General features: G+C 32.5%; 1 protein-coding gene across 1 annotated transcript in view; it reads right to left on the reverse strand.

The window, feature by feature from the left end:
* The window catches only part of LOC117206903, a 51,987-nt gene that overhangs the window by 25,439 nt on the left and 6,457 nt on the right, over nucleotides 1-20,091 (reverse strand). The gene's annotated exons all lie outside the window — the stretch shown is intronic.

The following is a 20,091-nucleotide window of genomic DNA, read 5'->3' on the forward strand; positions in this document are numbered from 1 at the left end:
CTGAGCGATTCTAAAGCTTCTTACAGCTCGACTAAAGTTGATCGAGTCGACCAACTCGCCGCTTAACGAACCTTGTCGACCTGTCTGAATACGCTCGTTCAGACACGTCTAATATTTTAGTCGATTGGCAAGTAGCTATTCATGTAAGTGCTTAGCTATCCGTGTTTGCAAAGTACAATTGAGCTATCGTAACCATGAAAGATAGACAGACGACACATTGTTGTGCGATGCTGTACGGTACTGTCAGAAGTCTTGCTCTGATTTTAATAGAAAAAATTGTAGAAGGAATAGAAGAAGATAGCGTGTATAGGCTCGAAAATGGGTAAAATAGAAATAATTTGTTTAGAGCTACAAGTAGCCTTCTCAGAGAACTAGAATTAGACGATCCTATAGAATATTTTATAACATCAAAAGATTCTTTTGATTTATTGTTGCCTAATGTAATAAAAATCACCTTAAATACGACGGACGTTAAACTTGATGGTTAGTAAAGTAGACCATAAGTGTAAATCAAACAGAAGTTCGTCCTAATCCTAATATAATAAATAAATAATAAATATAAAATTGTCATGTTAGGTGTTGAAAGTCTATGGTGCTGTTTTCTATTGTAGGCGACGCGCAAGGTGGCCACCTGTTCCAATTGGCTTGCGTTCATACGAAAACCCAAAAATTCAGTTAACTAAATAACGAAACTTTTAGACGGAACATTTGTTTATCGGACTCCGTGTTAAAATGATATTTAATAAAGTAAGGATTTATTTCAGCGGCTTTAATAATCCCTTGAGAAATTTATATTCTTTATACGAAGTTCACTGCATCTTATTAAATTCAAACTCCATTGTCTAATATTCGTTTTTAATTATTTACAGTTTTCTATATAAACGATATCGACCAATAAAAAATTAATTAACAAATAGAGAAACGTTTTCTGTTAGGAAATGTAGATTTATATTTAGTTTAAAATTATACATAGAATTCGTGCTTTAATCCGGATTCGAACTGTCAAATAAATTATTAAAGTCATTTATTTTTACGATTGAATAAAAATATCAAATTAAAGAACAGTTTTGAATTGATTGAGCGAACTCTTCGAAAATACAATAAGAAAAATATTATTTTGCAAAATACGATAATTCTGTACGCGCATTTTTTATTTATCTTGTAATAAAAGTACCGGTATTCGACGCAATCAAAATTCGATCTTTCGCATATACATGTACACACGTAGCTATGTAATATATCGTGAATCTGAGGTAAAAGAGAAATATATTCTTCTAGCTGGAAAAGAAAGTGAGAAATGATGCTGAAGCGTGATTCGCTCGATTGAAAAATCCTGTCGGAGAATTCTATCTCCTGGTACTACGTATCAAACTTTAAAATTCAACGAGATATGTGCGAATAACGGCTCGAGCGTGGATAGTATCGACACAAATTACAGTCTTGCAGATAAAAGGGAAGAAAATATTAAATCCTTAGTTTATCGAATTATCGATAATTCGTTTGACATGAATTGACGAGGAAAAATTCACCGTGGAGAAAATATAACATTTGTTAATTTCTTCATCGAATATAAATTCTCTATATAAGAAGCTCTAAAAGCTCTTAATAAAAAGCAAAGTTATTGGAGCTTCCTCTAAAAGCTTTATCATTTGATCAACTCCTTACCAAGGAAGCTTCAATAACTTCTGTATACTAATTCCCTTCCTTTTAACCGAATAAATTGAACAAATAAGACCATTTATGGTTCAGAAATTATTATTGTCATTGTAGTTCCTATATCTTATTAAATAGAGATAAAAGCAATTAAAAATCGTCATTAAAAAACACCTAAACGTTTAACAGATCCCAATCTGTTTTTGGAACAATATGTAGACTACCGGACAGCTCTTGTCAAATACAAATCCGTTTTATAAAATTGATACTTTTTGTATCATGTTTAAACCTTCTTTTGTTCGCTGCTCTGTAAATATTAGAACATTTACTCGATACACATATTGGAAAATTTCTTTTCTTTAGTATTTTCCATTATAAAGTACATATGATGCGAGTGAAATAACAGATTTATAATAAAACAACTGGAAGGTAAACGCAGTGAAAAGCATTGAATTTGTAACAAATGTTAGCAAGTCTCATCGTCAATATGGCTGGCAGTCTATGTTCTAAAAATATATGACTGTTAAAGTATGGAGAGAATTTGGAGAAGTATTAGAAAGAACTTTACTTGAATATTTACATAACTATGCTCGCCACGTGGGCTAGTCGCCGGAGGCCTAGGGAACGAGATTCCACACTTGCATATCACTCTTTTGTAGCAACAGAGGCCTAGGCCATCATCCGACGTTCACATACATACTAGCAAGGGGATACATATTTGTGTGTGTTTTCATTCTACGTTCTACGTTCCCTCATTCACGTACAATACAATTGTACTGTACAGGGTGGTTGGTAACTGGCGGTACAAGCGGAAAGGGGATGATTCTGCGCGAAAAAAGAAGTCGAAAATATAGAATAAAAAAATTTTTTTTTAATTTCTTAAATTTTTCCATTGAGACAACGATCTGCAGTGAGATCCGTTATAACGAGACGTGATAAAGCGCACACGTACCGAACGAAATTTCAAAGTCGATTTTCTCGAAAACAAAGCCTCAAACGAAAAATTTTTATTCTATATTTTCGACTTCTTTTTTCGCGTAGAATCACCCCCTTTCCGCTTGTACCACCAGTTACCAACCAACCTGTATGTTCAAGAATGACAATAATAATGACAAAGCATTCCAAAATACGAAATGTTAAGAACAAAGATTAAAAAATAACGTTCAAGCAAAAAGAAAGAGAAACGACAGATAAAGCTAAAGACCGTTCCCCTTTCTTTAAAAAAAAGGGGGAGAGGGCGAAATGTTGAACGTTTTGAAACGTGTATTGGATAGTTAAGCGGAAACTATACACGCTTTATACTCGTGAACAAGTGGAAAACTGGAAACAATGGAAACAATGCAGATTGGAAATGTGGAAAGTCGGAGTTATCACGGTATTATTAAACTGTTATTGTTATTTTCAAAAATTTCTCGTGTAAAATATTTCCATTGTCCTAGTTTAGATGATAGTAGAGATTTCCATGTGTCCATAACAACATCGAGGAGCGAGTGACGAACTTTATTCAACCGAAAAATCAGATATAGGCTCCTATTGCTTTCCACTTATCCGTATCCAAATTGCGTCACGACAATGGTCGATTGTCGCACGTTTCAGAATTAAATATGCTCTCTCATCACCACTAGATATATATGTACGTAACCGATTAGAAAATTTATCGGGCCATTAAGAGATATTATGCGTAATTCGTCAGTGTTTTTCTAACGTTAGAAAGTTAAAGGATACTGAATTTGATTTTGCATCGAAGATAAAAATATTTGTACTTTATAATATTGTAAATTAAGGTATTAATCGATGACATGATATATGGCACCTTGAATCTTAGGTTGAAAAAATCATTTATGATTTGTAAATTGTTATATCATATTCCTTTGTGTATTATGTGGGAAACAGCAAATTTGGTATTTTTGGAATTCCCTTCTTAGATTGTTATTTTTTAATGTATATGTATACATTTCATTTTAAAAAATTCTATTTAGAAGGAAACGTTCAAAAATAATCTTGATATTTTTAAAGATACGAAATTTACTAATGATAAATTTCAATCATCGGTACATCTTTTGTTATATAGAATGTACTTATGTACAGAAATATATATTTTATTGTAGTTAAAGTCATGACACGGATTTAATTTTCAATCCCTATTGCGATGTATCATATACATCTTAAATAGATTTGGAATAGATAAATAAACATCACATATACAGATAATTATATTTACTTAATATTGATAATGACACTGACGTGAATTACGAAATTTAATAAGGCAGATGTGGAAGATTCCATGATACTCGTTATGTTCTTCATATCTCTTAGATTATGCATTCATTTATGAGGAATGTATAGTGGTGGAAAACTATCGTTATGAAGAACTACTTTTATCGTAATAGAGAATTTTTAAATGAAAAAATTTCTGGGAGGTTCGTATTAAATCACTTCACAAGCAACGCGGACATTTACGAGACATACATACAATAAGCAAAAGAAAAAGACGATTCTCTGTTACTTATTTATCAGTAATTTATCACTCTTCCTTATTTTTTACGATTATTATGTTTTTGTACTACATTTGTATATTTCTTTCTTTGTAACTTTTAGGAAAGTTTTTCAAAAAATCGTAAAAAATGTTGTAATCTAAAGAGCATAAAGTACTACATACACGTTTGTAAGAAATATTAGATTTATAAAATTCTTTTAATATAAGTACTATGAAAGATAATTCATTTCGACTCAGCCAATTTAATTTTTCATCTTCAACTTTTGAGATAGTAAAATTTAAATCTATAGACACGTTCCCCAGGCAAGAAGTGCGATATGTTTTTTTTTTTAGCACAAGTTTACTCCAACTTGCCCGACTAAACTCTGAATTTCTAACTTTTTCGTGGATGCTGAGCAGCGTGTCTGTAAAAAAGGGCAGCAGGCCTGGGAAACCACTAAAACCTAAGATACACTGGAACCAGTGGATCGATAAACCCACTGTGTAAACCTAACAAGTAAACGGTTACTTTTTGAAAAATAAAACATAACTTACAAAACGTAATAATGAGATGAATATATATTTTTGTAATTGAACAATCTTAAAAGTATTTGAAAAACATTTCAATCGAAAATAGGTATAAAATATTTCTATTACTAATCTTGTAGTATCGTGGAAAAACCATTTGGAAAAAACCCGATGAACTACAGTGCAGGGAAAAGTGAAAATGCTGACGGGCTAGGAAGGATGGAAAATCCCAATGGGCCATGTGGTCCAGCGATATATCGATTACTAACTTTTATGACTCATGATTAATTATTTCTTTTTCATGATTAATAATTTGACTTTTTTTGATAGATTTAAAATAATATATAATTTGTAAAGATAATTATACATATTCATTAAAAAATATGTTCATACGAGTCTATTAAAATATTTGTCAATAAATCTTTTAGTCTGTGCAATTAACATATAGCATATAATAGCTTTTGCTATTTTTACCATAGATATCAAAATATATTGAATTAAGTCCTGAATCGGTACTTATAAATTTTTCAAAAATATATGAAAATAAATGAAACATTTACAGAAAATGAAGGAATTCTTTTTTTTATTGCGTTATAAAAATTCAGAGATACATGTGGAAATTGTGCAAAATAAGGACAACGCTTGAATAGCACACGTAGTAGGCTACTAAACTGACCAAACCCAGCTCGGTTTTCCTGACATCTTAATCCTTCCTTGACACCACGATCCCTTCACTTTTGGAGGTAGTTGATTGTTGACGACTTACTGATAACTTTCAGGTTACCGACGTTTTCTATAGCAGGATACCCTAATCCCATTATTCCTTAAATCTACTAAATGCTGAAAAATTAAGCGTTTCCTGTTCCTATGTTGACGACCTCCCATTTATGGATGGATGTTCGGGTGGTGCTGACAAAATTATTCATCATCACCTAACTCCTTTGGGTAAACACCCACAATATTTACCACCCTAACTCTTCTTCTTCTCACTGGTATGCGCCTTATCCTAAGGTCTTATCCTAATTCTAGTTCGCTTGACAATTTGTACTCAATCTCGGTTGGGAGATTTTCTTCCAACCATCCGGGACCGCTCCTTTTCTTGATATCTAGGAAAGGTGAAAAACTGGACTAGTAAAGTGCCGGGATTCGAACCTGGGTTTGGAAGGTTAGCAACCAACTACGCTAACCACAGCGTTACCGTCGTCCTATGACATTCCTATTTATAAAACCCTCTCGTAAGTCTGAAGGTTCTAGCATTACATACATATATTTAAATCATTGAACATCCATTTTTTATCTGCACATTCCTTTGCAAATCTTCCAGTGTTTTAGAATTCTAGATACTAATTGAATTATATCAACAAATATTGCGATTACAAAATATTTTTTCATATTTTGTATTTTTAACTAATTTAATAGATATCACTTTCGTGTTTCCATGTTTTTTTAGTTTATCAACGAAAGTCAATATGAATGATGGAACACATTAGACATCGACAGTTTTTAATGGACAGCCAACTTGCCTGTGATCATGCGTGTTTGCGCAGTTCACGTTATTTCATCCGTACGAAAATTCGTTGCGCGCGGAGAAACTAAATGTGGGTCATGCGAATAACCTTTTGGATTGGCAGCAATCGTCGTGGTCCTTTAGAATCGATTGCATTTCTATTAACGACAGATGAGCGTGAGTTTGAAATCGAGCATCTTGAAATTTACGCAATACGCGCCGAAATATGTAGTGAATACTAGGTAATGATGGCTTTGATTTCCACGAATTTTCGAACCTAACAAAATTTTTCCATGAAAAAGAGGGGTTTTCTAAAAATAATTGATTAACACGTTCTGAAAGATAGCAAGTATTTTAAGTGCTCTACGTTCATTTCCTTGGTACGTTTTATTTTATATTCCTTTTAATTAGATATTTAATTGAGTAATATAATGAAAATTATTTTTCAAATAATGATTAAATACACTCAATTATGCAAAGGAAGAAATAATAAATATTTCATATTATTTCATCGTAATTTTTTGGCGATTCTACGTACGGAAACGTTAACCTTATAAGAGAACGAGTTACTTCATATTTTTTAAAAACTTCAATATCAGATAACGATGAGTGTTCAACTTGAATAAATTCTCAGATAAATTCTCCATGGAATAAAAAGATATCTAGAAATAAACTGTGAATATAATGAGAGAGATATACATACGTAATTCAAGTTAGCAACTCTATAATGAGAATACGCAGGAAATAAAATCGGTCATAGAAAAATGAAAGAATGGTGCGTATACGAAAGGAAATTGCTTGCTTCAGTCAAACGCGGAACCTAATTTTTTGAGGTCAAGGATCACTCGAGAAGGCTGAATTAACTGAGTTTTCACATTTCTCAAAGCAGACATACGGACGTCAGCTTTGACCAAACGATCTCTCAATCTCGTGATCTCTCTATTTTAATTCATTCTCGTCAAATGTTAAACCTGACAAGAAACATCTGATTGCTTTCCAAAGGAGTGTACAGTTCAGAAATTTTAAATATTCATTTTTCTGTGACGAATATAAAACAGGACAAAGAATAAATATAAATGGGAATAGCATATCTTAACTCGATGTCACAAAAATAATACTTCGCAATATGCTCATGCATATTTGGTATTTTTACATAAATTCTGTCAGAAAAGATTTTTCCGCTTTTTATTCAAACATACAAAATACTTATTTTCGAAATAGTTTACAGGATTCATTGAAGAATTCAGTTCACACTTTATTTACCGTAGCTACAATTTTGAACAATAAGTATTGTAGCATCACATAAATAAATATAAACATAAATCAAACATAAATAAATATTAAATATATTAAATAAATCGTTATCTTTGGTCTGTATTCGCCACACAACAAGCCCTACGGTTTTGTCTCGATAATGTAATTAAAGATTAAACCAAACTTACAGAATGAAGATTATAGATATCGTACCACCGTAAAATCGCATTTATGGCCAGAAAGTGAACCTATTCATCATCAGGCATGCCCGGAAATGAGCACGGATCGCATAGCGTCGAAACGATTCAACGCGAGGGCTTTTGTTGCGATGAATTCAGTCGAAGACATGAGCTAATTCTGGAACTGGCGTTCATTTTTTCATCTGGCAAACTATACGGCCACGCGAAAATTACTTTTTACGAGAACGAGCAGATATTTTAGAAAAATATACGCGATAATTTTAACAAATTTAGTGACAGCAATTATTATCTTTAATCACTGTATCGATATTTAATAGTAGTGAATAATAAAATAGCATTTGTTACCTCTAGTATCACACTTGATACTTTTAGAATTATAAAACACCTTACATTTTAATTAAACCTTGATGATTAAAATACAATTGATTTGTTTGGGGATAGTTATAAATTGTTGGAATTCTTATCGCAAAGCTTTTAAATAGTACGAGAGAGTCCTTACAATTAAAGAAATGTAAGAAGTTGTACTTGTTGTAGGAATAACTTTATTTTAATGAGTATGGAAAAGAGAATATTTAAATGATCTGGAATTTTATACGTGAAAATTTTATAGCAGAAGTAAGCGAATCTTAGATTTAATAAAATTGATTTATATCTAACATGATAAAATCAATTAAATAAGAAATTTTTGAAAATGTCTATTCATCGTATAATTTCTCTTAAATATTACTATATCTTCTCTACCAACCGTTGATACAGACACAATATCAATGAAAAGAACAAATCCAAAAAAAGCTCAAATAAGAATTCAAAATTTTTCTTCACTGCAATTTCTGCCTAACCATTTAACCCATTGCAAAAAGCACAAATATCCAAAAAACAAAATTTTCGCGCTATCGGCCGGAATTTTGGCGTCAATACTAATTTAATTAACCATAATCAACCCGGACGACGGATTGGGGATATCGTTAGTTCGTAAAGCCTCGCAAATGGAAAAAGAAGCCATTCACTGTAAGACACGTTTCACAAGCAGACAGCGTATATAAAGGATTGCGAAATTCTGGAAGCGACATTTAACGACGAAAAGCACAGAGGATTAGCCGTACAAGAGTAATTTTGCATTTCTTCCAGAGCCACGTATCACCGTCACAAACTACTGTGCAACACGCTTTATTTAAACGCGACGGAACCGGTCGAAAGTGAATCAAGCAATTTCCGCGTCGCACCTTGAAACTTCGTAAACCACTGAGCGCATAATACGTCTCAACTTCGGATTACAAGCTAACGATCTCTTATATAGAACAGTAAGCCATTTATTTCGTTCTATGAAAAGACACAAGGCATTAGGTTCAATCAGACAACGTTGACGAAGCCTCATTTAGGCATTTATCTTTCACACTCTGTTTCGCGTATTGTTTTGTAGAAAGATCAATTATAGAATAGTGAATTAAATACAATGGGTAAGTCTAGTAACTGGGACGAGTTATATTGCTCTGATGCTATCGCGGATATAACAAAATTGTACAGAAAAATTTTACATCGTTTATTAAACTCTGTCATATTGCGCAGTGCGATTTTGTTCGGAAGTGCATCGTCGATATTTCTTTTATTCGAAACCATTTAATGGAACGAAGAATCAATGAATGTAAAAATAATCGTAGAGTTTCATTTAGAAATAATAATGCGATCGAACTTTGCAAATACACCGATGCATTTCTGAATAAGATGGCACTTCACAATGATAGTCTGATATACGATGTAAAAGATTCCTTTGCGATTTTTTTATATCTGCAATAAAAATATACTTATTCTGTATGTTACAGAGTTGATAAAAATTATATTTATAGAAATTATAATTTTTTGTACTCCTGTGTACGTGTACGGTGGCGGCCGAGCAAAAGTTTGCAGAGTAAAACGAGAGAAACGCTGTAATTTTATAAATCTGAATTATGATTAACAAGAAGTATGAATGTATAACATTTTTTTTTACGTTAAATGTTCGTTTTAGGCGACAAAAAATGGAAAAAGGAGAAGGTTGTTATATATAAATAAAAATCCATAAATATTATGGATCTCGAAACATGGCTTTTCAGAAAGTTTTAAAACATAAGTGTGGTGAAATTACCAATCGTTTGGTTAAACGTATCGAAAAATTGTTGGAGTACGAAGCATTACAAATTTTTCATTGTTTAGAAATATTCCTATTTGAGCTTCAACTTTAAGAATATTTATTTGATATCTAATATTTGTTCAAGTAAGTATAAATATTAATAAATAACGCAAGGTACAAAAACCAAGAAAGTTTTTGCCTTATGAGTAACGTGTACACAGTCCGGAAATAACTTACAGTTACAAACTTCAATTGTTTTCAACTATTCATTCTTTTTTTAATATAGGTGCCTGATTTGTCGTGCTTCTGATTCAAGTAATTAATATTTTACTATATTCATTTTCAAATGAACAATAATAATACTGATAAAGTTAACAATAAGAAAATTTCATAAAGGTAACAAAATTCTTTTAAAAAGCGATCATGAAGAATACTTTTTCTCGCCATTACTTAATAAGGATATAAATTCAGTTTAACTGAAAATTATCTTTTTATTATACTTTTAAACTGAACACAAAAAATTATGTCCACGTATCAATTGCATATTTCCATTACTTGCAAGCGAAAATAAAGTTTAAACTTTTCTATGGGCATTTTTAATTTGAGAGTGTCCAAAGTAATAAATAAAATTTATGCATGTACGTAAATCTTTCGTCATGGGAACTTCGTAAAAATCATTTGCATGATAATAACGACACAATTCTGGAGGATAATAAAATAGACGCGTACTGAGTGCAATTAGTGCTAAGAGCAATTCCAGATTATATTACTGAAATTAGCTGTGGCGAGCAACTGTATCATCACATTGATTAAAATTTATGCTATACCTGATACTGTTACTAAACGCATACAACCACTCGAAACGACTACCGAGTTTGAAATGTAAAAAACGAAAGATATTTTTAATCTGACTAAAATCAAGTGGTTTTACTAATTTAAACGCAAGAACTGCTCTTTTCACGATAAACGATCTTTTTAATTATGATATATACTGTAAACTACATATAATATCGTGCTCCTTGTTTCTTTTTCTTTCTTTTTTGCTTATCCGTTTTAGTCAAACATTGAAAATTATACATAAAGAATTGGAATTTTATTGTTACTAGAATTAAACAGTACGTATGTTAATTATACTAAAACGTAACATTTTTTCAACGTTTAATAAATTTAGATGCAATGATCTGTAAGTTCGTATACTTCACACATCATTTTTATTGTACTGAAAATTAACTGATATACGAAGGGAAATAATTATATTATTTAGCTGCAGCAATTTAATTCTCTTATATGTAAAATTATGTAAAATTACAATATAAAATTGAAATTATATAAAGATTTTAAGATAATAGTGACTTTTCAAACTCTTAGGAAAATTCTTACGTATGATATACCGATGCAAAGAAACAATGAAAAGGTGCATAGCATTTGGCAACAGTCTGTGAAACAAAATGATGCAAATAACGTTAAACAAACTCGAGATTGATTCGTACCTAGCAGAATTACAGAACAAGGAACATGACGAAACAGAGAATAATTTACCTCTGTATTGACGCCGGAGGAACAGTTTATGCAGCAATTTTATTTTCGCTTCGAAAATGTTTCTCGGTACCCGAGGCGGATCGCCAAAATGATTCGTTCCCCTGAACAAACAAATAATAAAACGGAGGAAATCACGGCCGATACGTGGACAACGTGGAACTATATTCGTCGAGATGTTTTTGTTCACGAAACAAAAAATTTGACGGCTCAAGTATTCACGAGATGTTCCTCATTTTTCTAGGATAAATCAAACAACGTGAACGAACGAGGTGAACGCAATTGAAACTACAAAACCACGTCCATCAAGATCCACCGCAGGTGTAGTTGATGGGACGTTGAAATCTATATAAAGAAAGAAGAGAAAGATCGACGACAGAAAACACAGTTCTAAAAAACGTGGGTGAAAAAACGTTTTCTCGCTCGACGTGTCTATCAAATTTTAATTAAGTCTGACACGTAACAAACGGTTGCACGAGTACACCCTCGAATCGCTTTTACGCCGCTGGAAACGGGGCACGCTGCCAATTCTCAACCCTCGTGAACGATAAGCAAAAATTAATCATTTTTAGGCAAGTTAGATGCATTCGCTCGTTAACAGCGTGCAAGCGATGCAAGTGATAAATATCGAAAAAGAAAATGAGGAAAAAGGAAGAGAAACGGAAGAGTATGTTGCTTATGCAGAGATTTAAGAGTTATGAGTTCGTAACGTTACAATATTAGGATATTCCTTAAGTAATATCGTATTTACATAATATGTATCTTTAAAAGATTAAAACATTGAGTTTATCGTATTTATTAGTGAATGATTCTTATCCGTTGTCTACTAGAAACGTGTTTGTTTTCTCGCAATTTTTAAATTCCTCAGGAAAAAGTGATTATTTTGATAACTAATCTATTGTATAAATCATACAAAATATTTTGAAATTGTCACTAGTCCTGTTAAAAGACAAGACTGTCATTATTATATTGGTAAAATTTGAAACTCGTCTGAAAATATATAAAGAAATTACAAAATATTTGCTACAAACAACAACTACATAACAACCTGATTCCAGAAAATAACATTATTTCGCACCAATCAAAGTTTCACGATACTTAATACAGAAAAATGCTCTTAACAAGGAAGACAATTAAAAAGTGTACTGGGAAAGTTACCCAAGTGTGAACAAAGTCGTGAAGCATCATCGAACAGTGTGGCTAGTCGTTGAACGATCCTCGACTTGCCCAATCATGTTCGACTATCGTAGCTTCAACGTGTAAAGAGAAAATTGGATCTACAGGGCGCAACAGGCGTCGTGTCGCGCTATAAAAGCCAATGATTTTAGTCTGCTGGCATGGTCGAGGCCTATTCGCACAAGGCTTCTCGCAGACTCGCAGACTACCGAACGATCAGCTATAACAGGAACAGAAGGACGGACACACAGACAGGAGGAAGGAAGAAACTTTCCAAGATATTGTCGTGTGCGTTTGAGAGGATCAGATAGGTCTGATGAAGATAACAGCAGCTGAAAACTGTTGCTTCAACCGTGTCAGAAGATCGTCCAAAAAACAATAAATCCAGTTAAGAGATTAGAGAGGATTGTAGCTACATAACAATCGGTTCTTGCGATCATTTTGTCGTTGAACCTTTCCTATTGACGCGTAAGACGGTCTATTTAATATAACCGATAAGGTGAAGTCTATCGGATTCTAGGAATTTTTATTTTTAGTCATTTGAAAAGTAATCGTGCTAAGGCGAAGGAAATCCATCAGAGTCTACTTTTGTAACAATTTGAAAAATACGCATTTTGATACATTGTACGTACCATTGTACGTATTGTACATGAGACATTGCGTTAATCGTCTGTCTACTGCAAAATGATCGTCACACGAACTACAAACTGGTTTATCGTTTGCCACATTTTTTTCCTGTAAATAACTATTAAATTTATCCCGAAAGAAAAGAAATTCTTGCGTTATTGGGATAATTTTGCATAATAAATAAATTGGAGATATTGATGCATTCGTTGGAAATGTAAGAATGCACAGAATGTAGATATTACACAAAACGATATAAAATATTCAAGGATGATAATCGAAAGAGAAGGATCATCGCGAAAGAATTCTTCATCGAAAAAGGATTTTCATAAATATGGTATATTAACGAAGAAAATTCGATGGACAAGCAGAAAATGAAATTCATTCACGCTTCAATATTTTAAGCTTCGCGTTGAATATTTAATCGTATTCGGCATTTATAAAATATCGTTTGCTTGAGATTTAGTTTTATTGGAAGGTATATTTCGATAATATGACGATCAAGAGAAAAATAGTATGAAAGAAAAATGTCACAATAATAAAACAATAATAAAGAATATTTAATAATGTTATCCATCTATAGATCCATCTAATAGATAAATCTAAATTATTTAACTAGGAATCTAAATTACTTGACTCGAAAGGTGGATGAAATTTTAGCCAAAATTAAAAAATTCGATATGTGAACGATTAAAAAAGTTGCGAAATAACATAGAATTATTTCAATAGAATTCTACAAATATGGATTTATATAGCTTAGAAATAATCTGTAAACGTGATCTACACGTGAGTAGATGCTAGAATAAATGTAGCTGACATTTCCGCGTCGTTCCACATCTATTTTCGCACTGAACATGGTCATTATATTATTTTAGACAAAACCAGCCTTGTACCAGTACTTCAATTGTTATCAACGCTTATATAACTTAATAACGTTCACAAGCGAAGCTGCACTACGGAAACTTGCGTTCTTATTAATTAAGTCTCAATACCAATTGTAAGCACAGATAGGAAACGAAAGTTCGTTAGGCAAATAGAACAGACAGGAAGCACTCCCATACGAGTACCATCTTTTAGCGATAGTTTAGTTCAGAAGCATTGTAAGGCTGTACTAAAGATCTCTGAAGGAGAAATAAATAAATACATACTAAGCAGAGTTCTTTGTATCAAACAAAACTAACAGTATACAGGTTTGACAATTTTACCTTAAATAAGTACATTTCATTGTAACATTTATTTCATACTTATATACCTTAATATTGATTCTTTTCGTTTTCATTATTCATTAAACTTTATCCTATGAGCTATAAGCTAGTAATGAACACCGTGATAGTCACTTAAGATTAAATCGTTACACGATATGTGTGTGTAACAAAAATATAGATGAAAATTATTTGACTCTGAAATTGTTTATCATCGATTCTATCATCGGTTTCGTTAAATACATACGTAATATAAAATAATTACACGATCATTGTTAATCGTCCGATTCAAAAGTTTCTGCTTTTTAAAGAAACATATATTTTTATGTTCTTTTACCATCGATAGATAATCTTAACCAATTATATATCAAATATATAACATGATTCAAAAATTACAGTGAATAATTAATTTGATTAATTTGAGAGATATATCACGGAGAAACATTTTTAAAAAGTCGAAATCAAAATACTTTCGATACATTTATTTCGAACACGACACACGAGCGTAAATACTTGGGAACTAACACAGCAAATCGAATCAATACTCTTGAGCGACGTAACAATCAGATCGGTTTGTGAAAGTGCGTGATTTATTTATTCTACAGCAGAAAACTTGAAACGATCGCCTGACTAATCTAAATCAGGGACGCGACGAAACAAACGTAATTCAGGAAATAATTCTTGTAATTAATCTCGTAGTTGGATATTCGACCGCCACGCAAATTTTCACAGCATTTTTCCCGCCATTATTCTCGGTTAAACCACGTGTCTTCTAACCAGACATCGTGATCGATCGTGTAGTTTCATAGATACAGTAATAGAGATAATAAATTAAAAGATTCTCCGTGTACGATGGAAATTTTGATTCATCGATATTCATCACGACGCGTACTTTATCGCGTGAAAGCAAATTGCACGACCGTAAATCTGATTATGTCGTAAGTACTTAATTTTGCAAATTATTCTTCTGAAAATTAACACCGACTAGGAATTCCCCGTTATTGGAGCGATCGTACACAGTGGTTTTAGAATCTAAAATATGCTATAGCTACCTTCTGAATAATATAATATGCATACCTAATGCATTAAAATCATTTTATCTTTCAGCTGCTTTTTTATTTCAAACTATATTTTCTATGAAATTCTTATTTATGTTATAGGAGTTCCTTTAACATGTTATAATTAAGTATTTTATAAAATGTTTCTTATTCTTCTTTTTTGAAAGAAGTTTCTTCAAATTGTAATCTACCTTACTACCTTGTAATCTAACTTTACAAATATCATAGACTGATACAACATATAATATTTTTAAGTTTCGAATATCTGTTATAGATACACAAAGCTGTATATATGTACAAAATTCCACGCAACTAGGACAAGCCATATCCCCAAATAAATAAAATTAAACGGTATCCAATGTGAATGGCGTTTTGAATATTTAAAAATCACATCTATTTTTCCAAACAGAACGATAAATTCTTCTATATATTTATCGCTGGATTTCTGTATTCTCTCTATAAAGTCATTGAGACACTTAAATTCGAAAAATTTAATCGAAAATAATTCATTCAATAATTCGAAAATAATACACAACCATTCGCACGATGCTTGACAAGTATGTCGTTCGTTTTTATACGGCACACAAATACTCCATTAGTCTAATAAATCTATATTGTAAAATTTCAAAACCCATAACAATTATTTTTCTCCCTTTTGTACATCTGTGAAACAATGCATTTCTCCGTCAAGCAATATCCTACGCATTTAGGCAATAATTGCAAGGGAGAATGATCAAAAAATAATTCCAAGCAGATTAGAACTAATCAAGAAAAAATCTCAAAGAATTTCATCCTAAAATACTAGTTCTACCATTTCACTTTGCAAATATCGAGACGAATCCATTTCCACAACTCTCGCTGGTTTCGTCGCGAGACAGCGTCTTTTCTTCTTTTTTTTTTTTTCTTTTTAATGGCATTCACTCGATTCGAGTAGAATCGACAAACATCTGCGAGAAATTCGACAACATCTTCAATTTCGTTTCTCGGCAAGGTAATGGCGCATCGACTATAAAACAGGGGTCGGTCGTAAAAACGAATTGAAACCGTGCAAAGTAATCTTTCGCGCGTAGCGAACTGTGGAGTTCGTTTTTAGCGCGAAGATAACAAACGACCGCTGTACCACGTGTACCCAGACTTGTCTATTTTTCCACGGGGTTACACGGTGTTTTTCATCAGAATCACGAGGCACCCAACGTTTACTTGGTTCCATATTTCGCAACGCCTCGGAAGCCCATCGCACGAAACTTCCGTTCGTGGACGATGTTCCCTCCGCTATTATGCAAATCCTGATCGTTGCTTATTTTTCGTTATTTTCAGACTGGCGATCCGCCAATCCTTTCTGCTTGTCGTTGTGCCTCTTGAAAGACAGATGCATGCGTCTCGATTTGCATTAACTGTCTCCGGTACACGGCGTTCTTGCGTAATTGTTGCTGTCACTTTTGTTAGTGTGTATCGACATCTTTAGAATAATTAGACTAATCTTTTCGTAACGGAAAAATCGTGACAGGAATATCAGTTTTTAAATTTTAATATCACATTCTGATTAAAAAGTGATATTTTAGTATAAAATAGCTAAAGATGAAAAGAATTTGCTAGGTCCGAAAATATGGTTAACAAGGTCTTGCAACTACATAGGTATGATTTTAAAGTTAAGACAAGCAATATTTCAATAATACGACAAGCAATATTTCGGTAATATGACAAGCAATATTTTTAGAGTTATGAAGAATGTGGTAAAGTATATGGTTAGTCCCAAAATCAGGTATGTCGTTTGTAAACGTGGAATTAATTAATAACATACCGAACTTTAAACTACTTCCCTCTAAAATAGATGGACTATGTGATCATGTTTCTTTCCTGTAGTCTTCAAGCGTTCAAACTTCAAATAACAGCTAACTGAAGTTTCATGGATGTTGAACAGAGTCGACTTTCGTATAAAACAAGTGTGATAATAACTATAGGTAAAGTACAATATAGGAAGATAGGAAAAATGGGTTAAAATTATAAATTATGGGTTAAATATTTTTCACTCCAATCTTGGTTTCAAAAAAAACTCCAATTTAAGATAATTCATAAAATAAAGTATTGCTGATAAAATCTTCCTTTGTACTTTCTGAAAACTAATAACTTATCAAAGTTACGTAAATATTATATGGAGAAACAATAGTTCTTTTATTTATATTTCCTTGCCACATTCTCTGATAAGGTATTTACTACAATTACACGCATTCTATAAATACATAAGAAAAACAATAGCTCCATGAACAATATCTCAGTTATGCATGTATGTATATAGAAATGGTAACTGCGGTAAAAGTGGTATCACTTCAAAATATCTTTGAGTAGCCGATACTGACGCCGATGCCGATGCCGACGCAACGACGATTGAGTCATGACGTGACTCAATGTGAATGTGTGCGTGTGTGTATGTGTGTGCGCGAGCGCGCCCACCAACGAAAAAAGCAAAGGGTAGTTTTCGGCACGTGGCGCGCCAGGACAGCAGAAAGGAATGTACCATATTCTAACATTTTTTCTTATTATATTATATTTTAACACATCTCAGCATATTCCCTCCTTTCAACATATATGTCCAGAGCTCGGATGATAAATTGTATTCTACATTTCTAATCTATTTTCATATAAGAAATTACCTTCTGCTTGTACATTTTATTTTTGGTTGTAACTATATAGAACAATGAAGATGATCGCGAATAAAAGTTAAGTACAATCAAGCATCATATTGTATCTATTGACACGATACTTCAACTTCGTTTAAGATAGTTGTACTACAAGCACGATTAATATAGGCGAGAAACGAAGTATATAACACGAAAGTGACATATATATATAGGGCGAAACAAAATATTTTGAGAAGACTAATCGTAACTACGAATACAAATTCCATCGAAGTAGGATAAAGAAGTGAGGAAGATTTAAGGCTGGTTTATGCAAGCAAAAATATACTTCTTTCAAGATCAAAGTGATGTTAGGGAAAAGAATTTAAGATTTGCAGACCGGATAGTACGCATCAGATAGAATAACAAATGGACAATGAATTTATCACAGTTTCTAAAATCAATGTTATTAGAATGATTTGTTTCACAGTGGATTATGTGGTAAATAAAGCTATTTTACACCTTTATATATTAAGATAACGTTAGAAACAGAGAAATTTTTCCTGTAAATCTGGCATTGTTAACTTTTTGACCTAGATTCAGCTTAATTGGTCTTATCCATACTATGAGACTCTCGAATTCACCTCTTTTACCATACTGCATAATTTAACCTATAACTAAAGTAGGTAGTACAGTTCGATTTGTAATCGTGAAAGATGGAAAGTTTCAAGAAATACAAACTATCAAAGACAATCAATCGATACATCAACTATCACTATGTCGCTATTCATTAGTTCGTTAACTTTGCGAAGTTTCCAGTACTTGAAAAATAAATCATAGATCATAAATCATCGTCTAATTTTAGTTTTTAATAGCAAGGAGCCGTATACATATGAAATTAATAAAAAAAAAAAGCAGAACTCAATCTTATGAAGAACGAAAAATGATTTAAACAGTTTATAGCGCTTGACACGAAATTACATAGTATGTTTGTTTACTCACATTTGATTCACCGATAAATTTCATTGAGAATTCTATTTAAGTAGAAATAGAAATTTAAATAGAAATAGAAGTTTAAAAAGAAACGGTTTTTTTTTTAATGAAAAATACTCCGAAGCTTTCTCCGATTTTTTTATTGACTCGTATATTTCGTTACATCGCTTTGGAGATAGAAGTTACACAAACATTTTTGTAAATTATGTACCAAGATCATTCAGAATTGCATCGGCAGAAGAAATAGTAATCTAACATACTTCAAACATCTTTCGCAATGTATACTATTCACTAGAAGTAAAATATTCTTGGCTTGTAACTAATTTTTCTGGCAAACAAATACAGTAAATTATATGTAATACGATTTTTTATTTCATTATAAGGCTCCTTTGATGTAATATTGCTCGCTAACTGGACTTTCTTGACAAATTGGAACTAATATAAAATTTGTAAAGATAATTATACATATTCATCGACAAATACTCGCACAAATTTATTAAAATAATAATATCAAAATAATTAAAATAAACCTTGTAGTCTGAGCTACTTTTGAATCGTAAAATTTTTTAAAAAATAGAAATATAAGTGATAGAAAATGATTGATAGAAAATGGAGGAACCTCTCTTATTACTTTACAAAAATGAAAAATGAATCAAAATGGACGATCGGTGGCCAAGCCCGTGAAAGTAGTTGCTTTGAAATATTGTCCTCAGTGACACCGTGGATGACTGCTGCTGGCAACCTAATCTCTGCGATTCCACGAAGCGCGTTCTGAAAGAGTCTGGAGGGGAATTGCCCGACAGATTTTGAATCATCGACCACATAGAGATGAGATGTTGCCCGTCCTGCACTTGCCCCGTTCAGAATTTCGATCCCCTCCGCCGCCCGATTTTACTATTTCGTCCGCTTTATCGCTTTAGCTTGGGCGGCTCTGTTTTCTGGGTTCTTTTAGGCGTTAGAGGAAAGAATGTTTGACATCCTCCTAAAACGCGATTTTTTTTTGGTGGGCGGCGGCGGAGGATGTAGGTGGTTTTGTCCTTATAGGAAACGGAGGAGCCGCCTTTTTTCATTTCTCTGAATCCCTCTTCTTCGAAATTCCTTCCGTGAATATAAGCGCGCCTCGCGCTTCATGGCAGCCAAGTATCGGTGTAGTAGCCTAAAA

This window comes from Bombus bifarius, unplaced genomic scaffold (genome assembly GCF_011952205.1).
Source record: "Bombus bifarius isolate JDL3187 unplaced genomic scaffold, Bbif_JDL3187 scf7180000008013, whole genome shotgun sequence".
Lineage (NCBI taxonomy): Eukaryota > Metazoa > Arthropoda > Insecta > Hymenoptera > Apidae > Bombus > Bombus bifarius.